We start from the raw sequence: 11,094 nt of genomic DNA, 5'->3' as shown, positions 1-11,094 counted from the left end.
AACCATAATGTTAGTTTTGAGAAGCAGGCAAGATGGGAGTCGCATGCAGCTAGAAATGTATGGCTTTACTGAGCCGAGTAAACACTGCAGGCCACAGCCTACAGTGATCACGTAAAGCTCATCATATTATTCCTAGAGAGTAACATTCTGTCCCTCAAAGGCAATGAAACAAGAAAACGTTGGTTGGTGGGATTGAATTTTGCATCCTAATGGGGAGAAGACAATTCAAGCCAGTTTTTAAACTATGCCTTTCAGGCACCAAAAGGGAGGAAATGCTGGATGGATCCAGAAGTCCCCTTGCTGTATGGTTTCTGTAGTGTAGTGGTTATCATGTCTGCTTTACATGCAGAAAGTGCCTGGTTCAATACCAGGCTGAAACGCTTTTCTTGGTAAATGTCTAATTGCTGTCCTTACAGTTGAATGGAGGGCTGTTCTTCACAGAGCAAAGTCAGGCTCCTTAACTAATCGCCAAACTGATGAATTAAAACTCGTAGCATAATGTCTATGCAAATTCAAGTCTTTCAAACATTAGTACAGGAAGTATTAACTTTAGTGAGTGTGTCCTTATTTTGTTTCCTAAAAAGGTTTATGCTAATTAGCTCAATTTTAAAAGTTACTTTCATCAAGTCTATGGCAAAGAAAAAATCCTTGCAAGGCAATGTCAAGCATACAGAATTTGTGCAATAGGTTATGCTCTAAATGCCAATGAGAGAACTACAGAGATAAAGTAAAACTCTTCATATTATGCCCAGTTAGCAACAGTCTGTTTCTCGAAGGGTAAGAAACAAGAGAACTTTGGTGGGGTTGTCTGAATTTTGCATCCTAATGCTTGAGAAGCCATACTGCTTAGCCAGATTTAAAACTATGATTTTCAAGCCCCAAAAATGAGCAAATGCTGGAAAGCAGCATTTTTTTCTGCAACTTTGAATCAGATATTTCTGAAAAATTAGAATTGTAAACCATTTAAATTTTAAGTACATCTGCTCGTAAAACGCATTTTAGGCCATCCAACATACCCACGAAATTTGCATAAAATGGCAGCTATTTGTGAACAGAGAGAGTAATGGTATTTACTAACCGTCAAAATGATTTATTGCTTGATTTGATTGGTTGATTTGACAGCTGTCAATCATCCTCGTCATCCGAGTCATCTTAGAAAAGAAAGTTGATCCAATTATTCTAGTATAAATGCGATTAATAAACATGCTTTTAAAAATATACTTACGTGGAGATGGTGGCCTACAGGTTAGTGTGGTTGAACAGCGTGAATAGGCCTAGAATTATTTAGATGTATGTTATAAGCCACAGTGACCTCTGTATACGTTTCTGTAGACGTTGCCGGTTGTAAGAGGTGAAATATTTGTGAGCTCCGCCAGAGGGCTCGATGAATAGTGGATGACAGTAGAGGGATTCACCCCCTCTGCCTGTGTGACAAATTAACGCACTGCATAAACTTTTAGACATAAAGCGATCTTTTAACATATGGTAGACGCACTCTAGAAAAGATTACCTTGTAACAACTCATTCAATATATGAACTGTTTCATCAGCTTGTGTCCTTATATCTGCAAATAAAAGTAACAAAAATGTAAACAAAACAAATACATACAATTAAAATTTATAAAAGTTCACAAATAAGAAATTACCTTGGTCGGCAATTCTCTCCACAGAGTCAAGGAAGTCGTGAACGTCGGAAACTATGGAAATACATAGAACAGAATTATAGACCATGAGTAGAAAAGATCACCATAATGATATCCTTTATACCAAAACCGCATTTATGTCAGGTCATGTACTGGTTAATTTAAGTAAATAGATTCACCTACTTCGAAGCTAAAGTTTTTCTATTTAGCTAGCCCTGAGAATAAGAATAGCCGTCGATCAAAAGAGTTTTAGTCGATCAAAATGTTTCACGTACTCTATGGCATAGCGGTCATATTACATATTGACCATTAATCATCAGAATAAAAACATTGACAATATCCTTTCCTAGATAGCTCGCAAAAGAATACTTACGATAGCTTGTAGATAATACGCATTGATTGTTAAAATGTATGTTTTATCTAGACCTGAAATTAATTACGACGCTAAGCCCCACTGAGTTAAATCATACAACGCACGATAAAGTATTTCATCCATTAGCTAAATAAATAGCTAAATACACGTCAGCCTTTTTGGTAACTTATACTAATATAAGGTATAGCATGAATTAGTTAAGCATTACTGAATTGCTTACCTGTTGTGAACTAAATGAGTGAAATACCGAAAACACGGCTTTAAGAAAAAGTCGGTGGGGATAGAAATGGTTTTCGGATAGAAGTTGTAAATTACGTCCCTCCCCCAACACCGCTCTCAGTTGTGGAATGCACTGAAAGTGGTAAGAGTACAACGTGTGATAACGGACAAAAACCTTGTGTGATAAAACTTATAGAGTAACCACAATGGTTAGAGATCAGACAAAAAATAAATAAATTAAAACTTTGTGATGTTTTCTGAAAAGTTTGCTTATTGCCTTGTTTGAATACATCTGGCAAATAAGAAGTGAAGAGGTGTCGTGGGAGAGTTGTGTGTGTGTGTGTGTGTGTGTGTGTGTGTGTGTGAGAGAGAGAGAGAGAGAGAGAGAGAGAGTCAATGACCTCTGACTGCAGAGTGTGTGTCAGAGAGGACACTGAACAGATAGAGAAAGTGGAGACAAACTGGTGTAGTATGAGACTAAAAAATTTGATTTTCTTTAATCACATTATTTCACTATTAAATAATTATTTCAATGATTCCTACTCAAACATCTGGGGTACAACTAAATTTAAATGAGCGGGTACGAGGGTCTGGTTTTGTGGGAGGAGTTGCACGCTGCACGGGATTGGTCAGACCGGGTGGTTGGGTAGAAAGAAAAGGCGGCAAAATTGAGGAGTCAAATGAGGAGTGTATTTCTGACCCTGGGAGGAGGTTTTTTTCACCTTATATCATATTTTGTCAGAAAGTTTTTCCTGCATGTTGGGGGGCGTGGGGGGGGGGGGCGCGGAGGTGTAACCTCTAGAGAATCAACCAATGGGAGGGAGTGGGAGGGGTGAATTAGTTGGTGAGTGAGAGAGACACACACACACACACACACACACACACACCCGAGACCCATACGCAAGTTTGAGTATGACTACATGACCGGCAGCGGAGCGGAGCGGACATTAAAGACTGGGTGGTACGTATTCGTTTAAGACTCGGAAGTTTTATTTACTTTAATCACTGGAATATTTCACAATTACATTTTTTTTTTAAGTCAATAAAACTATTTTGAGGATCCCTCATTGTGTTTTAATTTATTTTCATATAATATTGTCACATCATAAATCATATAATAATAATAATAATAATAATAATATATATATATATATATATATATATATATATATTATTATTATTATTATTATTATGATTTATTATTATTATGATTTATATATATATATATATATATATATATGGAGGGTCAAAACAAATCAAGCAATAAATCATTTTTTTGACAGTTTGTAAATCCCATTACTCTCTCTTAGGCTTTCTAGGTTTATATGGAGGCTCTGCAAGAATAGCAAAGTCTGATCAGTTATAAGTAATGAGGGTTCAGGGCTGTTATGTATTTTGTACATTTAGCTTTAGATTTTATACTACAGAACTGATGGATTTACAATTTGTACAAGCAGAAATGTTCAGTTTCCTGTGTGTCAGTTTGCTGTGTGTCAGTGGTGGTAATACAACAGCTTAGTCTGAGGCTACAGGGCTCTGTAGGTGCAGTGTTTCCTTTCTGAAGCAAGCAAATTGCCTTTTCTTTTAAATACAAATCAATCATTTTCTGTGAGAGAATCAAATAATCAAAGCTAAAGGCGGCCCAATGAAATATTAGAGTGTGTGACCTTTTTTTGGTCAGGCAGTGTATTTTCTCAATGATTCTTGAAACTTGGTGCTCAAACAACCAGAGCTGAAATCTAAATGTCTTTATATGCCTCAAATAATTGCAGATACAAAGAGGTGGGACTTAATACTGTGAATCATACACTACATGTCCAAAAAAAAAAAGGTCACCACCTGGATTTAACTAAGCAAATAGTTAAGAGCCTCCCATTGGATAATTACTGCATAAGTGATTATGTTTCAGATGGAAACAAGTTATTTAACCCTAACTGATGCAGTGAGTACCTTCTCAGTTGTTAAACAACCATATCGAAAGACACATTCTGTCGTCGTGGAAAAGATGTTAATCTGTTTCAGAAGTGTCAAATTATTGGCATACATCAAGCCGAGAAAAGATCTAAGGAGATGCTGAAACTACTAGAATCAGGTTAAGAACTGGCCAATGCCTTATTAAAAAGTGGAAGGACAGTGGGGAAACATCATCTTCGAAGAAGGAATGTGGTCGGAAAGAAATCTTGAATGATCATGCTCGGCGATCACTTAAACGTGTAGTGAAATCAAATCATAGAAAAACAACAGTAGAACTCATGGACATGTTTAATAGTGAAAGTAGGAGCATTTACACACGCACAATGCGAAGTGAACTCAAGGGATTGGTACTAAACAGCTGTGTAGCCTTAAGAAAACCACTTGTCAGTGATGCTAACCAGCAAAAATGGCTTCAGTTTGCTAGGGAGCATAAATATTGGACTCTGGAGCAATGGAAGAAGGTCATTTGGTCTGATGAGTCCAGATTTACCCTGTTCCAGAGTGATGGGTGCATCAGGATAAGAAGAGAGGCGGCTGAAATGATGCATCCATCATGCCTAGTGCCTACCGTATAAGCCTATGGGGGCAGTGCTATGATCTGGGGTTGATGCATTTGGTCAGGTCTAGGTTCAACAACGTTATGTGCCCAAAGAATGAGGTCAGTTGACTATCTGAATATACTGAATGACCAGGTTATTCCATCAATGGATTTTTTTTCTTTCCTGATGGCATGGGCATATTCTAAGATGACAATGCCAGGATTCATCAGGCTCAAATTGTGAAAGAGTGGTTCACCAGCATGAGACATCATTTTCACACATGGATTGGCCACCACAGAGTCCAGACCTGAACCCCATTGAGAATTTTTGGGATGTGCTGGAGAAGACTTTGTACAGTGGTTCAAATCTCCCATCATCAATATAAGATCTTGGGAAAAAATTGATGCAACTCTGGACACAAATAAATGTTGTGACTTGCTTGTGGAAATGATGTCACAGCGAACGCATGCCATAATCAAAGCTAAAGGCGGCCCAATGAAATATTAGAGTGTGTGACCTTTTTTTGGTCAGGCAGTGTATTTTCTCAATGATTCTTGAAACTTGGTGCTCAAACAACCAGAGCTGAAATCTAAATGTCTTTATATGCCTCATGTCAGCCACAAATCCAGGGTGTTTATACTCTAAAAGAAACACCTAGTATGTCCACAGTTAGAAAGTACAGCCTATCTGTTGCCATGAATATTTTGTGTTAGAGATCCACTATTTTATCACTGGTCAGTTTCTGACCACATGACCCAGGCACCTTGGACTAAATATGGGGAGATTAAAATAAAGCACAAACAGAATGTCATATTTTATTTCTGAGTGTTTCAGGTCTGTGATCTATTAGTGTTGCATCAGTGGGTTCAGATTCATATTTTAGATGAGAATAGCATTCCATATTTGTCTAGTTGACTGTATTTTTATTCATAGTACGATAGTTATTGGTACAGACCAGTCACTAAGGGTAGTCAACATTTCATGCATACTATAAATATACAAGAGGTTGGTTTACCTGTTACTTGGAGTTGGACCTCTATAAGATGATGACTGCTGATGCTACACCTGTACTGTCTCCAGTCCTCTTTAGTCAGACCAGATATGAACAGAGGGAAATTTCCTGGAGCAGTAACCAGCTGAATTCTATCAGTGTAACGGTTTGTCTGGTCAGTTGACTAGATGACTTTAGATTCTTTATAAAAAATGTAAAAAAAAAAAAACTCCATCTGACAGTCTTTGGCTCGGCCAGCAGTTCAGTTTAAGATCTTCATCAGTTTTATTAAAATATGAATGGATTATAAAAATCTTGTATTTGTATTTGCACATACTCATTCAAGGTTACCCAGCACTAAATCTGTATGGCTATGCCCTCCCTGTGTTTCACACCTGCTCCTTATTGTGTGTCATTAGTATGCATGTATATAAGTCTTGTGTCTGAGTGTAAGTGTTGTCGATGTTTAAACCCGCTTAGCCTGCTAACCACTTAGATGTCTTTTGTGTATCACAATAAATGTTTGTTGTGTGTAACATGACTCTTCCTCACATCCTGCTTTACCTCCTCGCATCACAAAAGCAGGCCTTAAAAAATGGAGCTCTGCAGCCATCACTTGTTGAAGCAGTGGGAACTGAAACTGTGACTAACAGCTCAAAGAAAACTAATCATTCACCATTCTATGAATTTCACAAAACAAACGTACATAAAGTTAACTATAAACTTATGGAGTTTCTAACTGAGACTCCAGCACCTGCCATACCTACATAATCTCCATCTTAAACAGACATAAGCAGTGTGCAGATAATACATTAGCATTTATCAAACTCCGCCCACCAATGACATCACCACATCTGGGTGATGCTGTTGAATGTGCAGGTTCATGTGTTTTAGCACACACACTCTACAACACCAACACACTGTCCTCGTCCACCATTCAGGTCACTGGGAAACTTTCCCACACAGGTGATTTGAAAGAAACAGGTCATAGTGTTAATGATTCAGTAAATTTCACTAACAAGCTCGAGCTACATTTAGCCTAGCATGTTGCTAACTTGCTAATAGATTACATCTTAAGGTTTGGAGTGGAAATCGCAGATGTGAAGTTTGATTGCACATTATGTTCATCAGCCTTCACACTTAGGCTACCGTGTACTCTCCGTATGACTGCATACAGTGAACTGTAATGTGTATGGGGTGATTTGGGATGAAAACCATTACACTCCTAATATTTATATTTTAGTATAACTATATAGGTAATAATGTCATATAAAGCTGTAGCAAGCCAACTGCCTCAGCTACAACAGCAAAAAAAATTCACTTTGCAGAACCTTTTCAACGCAGCTTTACTGCCCTAAGCAACCACCTTCTATGACCAGCCTACATATAAACCCTTTTACACCAAGAACTGGACCAGAGTCGCCTGTTTGGAATAAAAGGTGATTTTCACATTTGGTGCTTTTGCTCAAGTCTGAGTGAGACTGTATCCATGTCATTGATCTGGTTTCACACTGTACAATTCTGCAGAACCATCTGCTTTACTTCAACCCCGGTCCTAAAGAGAAACTAATAGACAGTGACATCCAACTGCTGTCAGTGAACTGCACCACACACCTTCATGATGTATATGGTTATCAGTGGGTATAAACAGAAACCACAACTCTCTGTCCTGCTTTGGCTCTTTATTTACGAAACAGCAATAGACTCTCACAGTGGAAGTGATGCGTACAGACAACGGACGACATTTGATTATAAAATGACCTGCTTAACATAAAAATGTGCTACAATTTAAAGATTAAATATCCAAAAATGCTTCAACAGAGATACACAAATAAAATGAAGAAAAAAGCATTCTGCTGAAAAAATCTATAATGTAATAAAACATAATAAATTGTTTTTATTATTGTACAGACATATGATACTTGTAGGAAATGATACTTGTAGGAGTCACAATTATAGTTGCAGACTGAGAAAATTTTAATTGATGTTTATAGCGTTTAACATTTAGATTTAGTAGTTAGCCTCCTTTCCCAAGTAGAAGATGAAATCAAGAGGAATAAAACCCAAGTACTCTGGTTCTTGGAGTGGCTACACTGTAATGTTATCAGTCTTAGTCCTGCCCCTGTCACTGTTAGTCCTCCCCCTACAATTCCTAACTTATGCCAGTCTGAAACCACACCTGGAGTAACTAATTAGCAGTTAATTAGCAATTACCAATAGATACAGCAAATTATACAAAGACAGCACTGAAACCAAGACAGAAGAACATAACAGTTCATTGGCTAGATACCATACAATAAAAGTCCCTGTGTGTGTGGATGTGGATAGATATGTATGTATGTATGTATGTATATATGTATGTGTGTGTGTGTGTGTGTGTGTGTGTGTGTGTGTGTGTGTGTACGTATACTCGTGTGTGAATTTAAGTTTGTTAATTTAGTTTGATCCTGGCGTATTCTGTATTATCTCCATTATCCATTTCTCTGGGTGCTGGTCTGGTGGTGTTAATATGGGCTACAGTAGAATACATCACATCATCCTGCAGAAAATATCACAATTACAAAATGTTAACACACATACATACAGAATGATGCACATACTGTTGTGTGGTTATTAATACATAACATATTGAAAAAATATGTTGCATTTATACAACAGTAAAATACATTATAATACAATACTTGGGTTTATAATAAACTACATTACAGTGTTCCTGTAGAAAACCAAACAAGGCAAATGAGACAACTTATGTACACATTAAAGCACATCCACATATGCAAATGTGTTTACACCTAGACCCCTGCTCTATACCTACACATAATAGGCTTCCATTTAATCTGATTTATATTCATTCACAAACATGTAATCAAATCACTAGCCACTATAAAAAAGGAATAACCAGCATTCACCTGAAGTCAGTCTTTACTGTAATAGGTGCACCTATCTTACAGGTGTGCACCACTGTTTATTGGGTGACCACTGGAGCACTGCTGAGTGGATCCTACCTGGATGGTGGACCACTGTCAAGAAACAAGTGTCTCTGCAGTGGTAGTGTCTTTAGGGCATGTATGAGTGTGTAACAAGAACAGCAGTGTGTCTGGAGTTTTTAAACAAGCCTGAGGAACTACACGCAGATATATAATGCAGCTAGAAGATAATGATGTAGTGTAAAGGTGATCCTAATAAAGTGGCTGAGGAGAGTAACCACCTACATACATCACCTGCCCTTTTTAAATACAAATGATAAATGTACGTGGATCACTTTTTCTTTAATTAATGAGTGTTTACTGGCGAGATCTCGAAAATTAGTCAGACCGAAGGTTTCTTGCCTCGTTCTGGTGCCACTTGAAGGGATAGGTCGGCACAAAATAAAATGTTCATTATTTTCCCTTATACCAGATGGCCAGGATAACCCTGTTTGCATGATGCAGTGCCCATCATCTCTAGCAGAGCCACATGCTGCAAAAGTCTTAAGTGAATAACTGTTCAAAAGTCATGCTGGTGAACCACAGCACATTAGACAAATAACAGTTAAACTACAGATTATTAAACAAATAATAACTGCTCTGTTAAACTACAGAATATTAAACAAATAATAACTGCTCTGCTGAACTACTGCATATTAGATGATGTCAAACTGTTCATCACAATTTAGTATTCAGAATCAACTGTGTGCAAAGAGACTGTAGTGAAGTTCTCTGTGTACACAAGAACCCTTAAAGTTCTTCCATACTCTCAGATACACACAACCTCTCACCAGTACCTGCATGACTTTTTCATTGGGTTTAACATTCATGCAGAAACAGTCAGATTCCTGATCCAAGCTTTGGCACTGTAGAACAGATCTGTGTACTGAATCAGAGTTCACTGATATTATAACATGGATGTGTGACACTCACCTGTGTCTGCTGATCTCTCCTCTGTCCTGTTTGTCCCTCTCTGCTCACCGTCTGTTCACATCTCTGAACTACAAAATGAACTCAGTGTGAGATGGATGTGGATAGATATGTATGTATGTATGTATGTAAGTATGTATGTATGTATGTATGTATGTATATATGTATGTGTATGTGTGTGTGTGTGTGTGTGTGTGTGTGTGTGTGTGTGTGTGTGTGTGTGTGTGTGTGTGTGTGTGTGTGTACCTCTGTATCCAGCAGATGACTCCTCCTAATCCCATCAACAGCAGTAAACCCCCCACACCAGCTAAAATGACATGACGTGTGTATACTGGAGAATTGTCTGCATTTCCTGCATGTGGGAATGTAGGAAGCAGAATTAAAATTTGATGTATTATTTGTCACTTTTAATATTATATTGTATGAATTTCATAACAAGCATTCAATGCAAATGTTTTTTTGGCACAAAAACAAAGAGGATGGAGCATGAATGAGTCTCTGTATTGCTACAATCTGAAATTACAAATTTTGGCATTATACTTGACTGAGAGTTGACAATATTGATATTGATTAATATTGATAATATTATTAGTAATTAATAAAAGTTGACATTGTCAATGTCATTAAGACTACATTTGTTCTCGGAAAAAAACCTTTAACCATTTTCAGATGTTATTGTAGTAGTAGGTTTAGAATGAAGCTGTTGGACTTGTTTTGTCAGTGTGTGCTGGAGTTCCAGGCATTTATTAGTGTCTCTCTCTCTCTCTATCTCTATCTCTCTCTCTCTCTCTCTCTCTCTCTCTCTCTTTCCCTCATTCCCGGCATAGCCGCCCACTTCACCTCCTGTAACATCTCTGTTGTACTGGAATTGACAATCTTTCATTGTTATTCTACCAATCCCAATGTCTGCCTTTGTCTGTCCCCATTCCTGTCTTTGTAACTGTCCCAATCCCAGCTGTGGTTCGGGTTCCTGTTATCCCGTATCCTGTGCTCCTACTCTCAGCCGGGCTCCCGTCCATCCCGCTGCCCAAGCTGGAACCCACTCGTCTCTTGTCCAGCCTGCTGTCAGGTCTCTGGTTGTGGTACAAAGTCCTGTTTCCACCCCTCACCCGATGGACTTTCCCCTTTTTTTCCTCCTTTCCCACCTGTCCTTGTCCAGATTCCCCAGACCCTGCTGTGTGACGCCGGGCTCGGGCTCCCTTGTCAACTGTTATGCATGTCAGGAGCCCCGTGTTAAGGAGGGTGTGGGTGCTACTGTAACACCCCTCACCACCATCACACAGAAGCCCCGTGTTAAGAAGGGTGTGGGTGCTACTGTAACACCTCTCACCACCATCACACAGGAGCCCCGTGTTACGGGGGGTTTGGGTGCTACCGTAACACCCCTCACCACCATCACACAGGAGCCCCGTGTTAAGGGGGGTGTGGGTGCTACTGTAACACCCCTCACCACCATCACA

The 11,094-nt window shown here is 38.6% G+C and overlaps 1 non-coding gene across 1 annotated transcript; it reads left to right on the top strand.

Moving 5' to 3' along the window:
- Positions 1-307: 307 nt before the first annotated feature.
- Positions 308-380, top strand: trnav-uac (transfer RNA valine (anticodon UAC)). Its single transcript has one exon. It is a non-coding gene; the product is annotated as a tRNA-Val (tRNA).
- Positions 381-11,094: the final 10,714 nt, after the last annotated feature.

This window comes from Electrophorus electricus, chromosome 2 (genome assembly GCF_041902795.1).
Source record: "Electrophorus electricus isolate QZ-2024a chromosome 2, ASM4190279v1, whole genome shotgun sequence".
In the NCBI taxonomy this organism is placed as follows: Eukaryota; Metazoa; Chordata; class Actinopteri; order Gymnotiformes; family Gymnotidae; genus Electrophorus; species Electrophorus electricus.
This window is presented reverse-complemented; position numbering and strand designations above follow the sequence as displayed.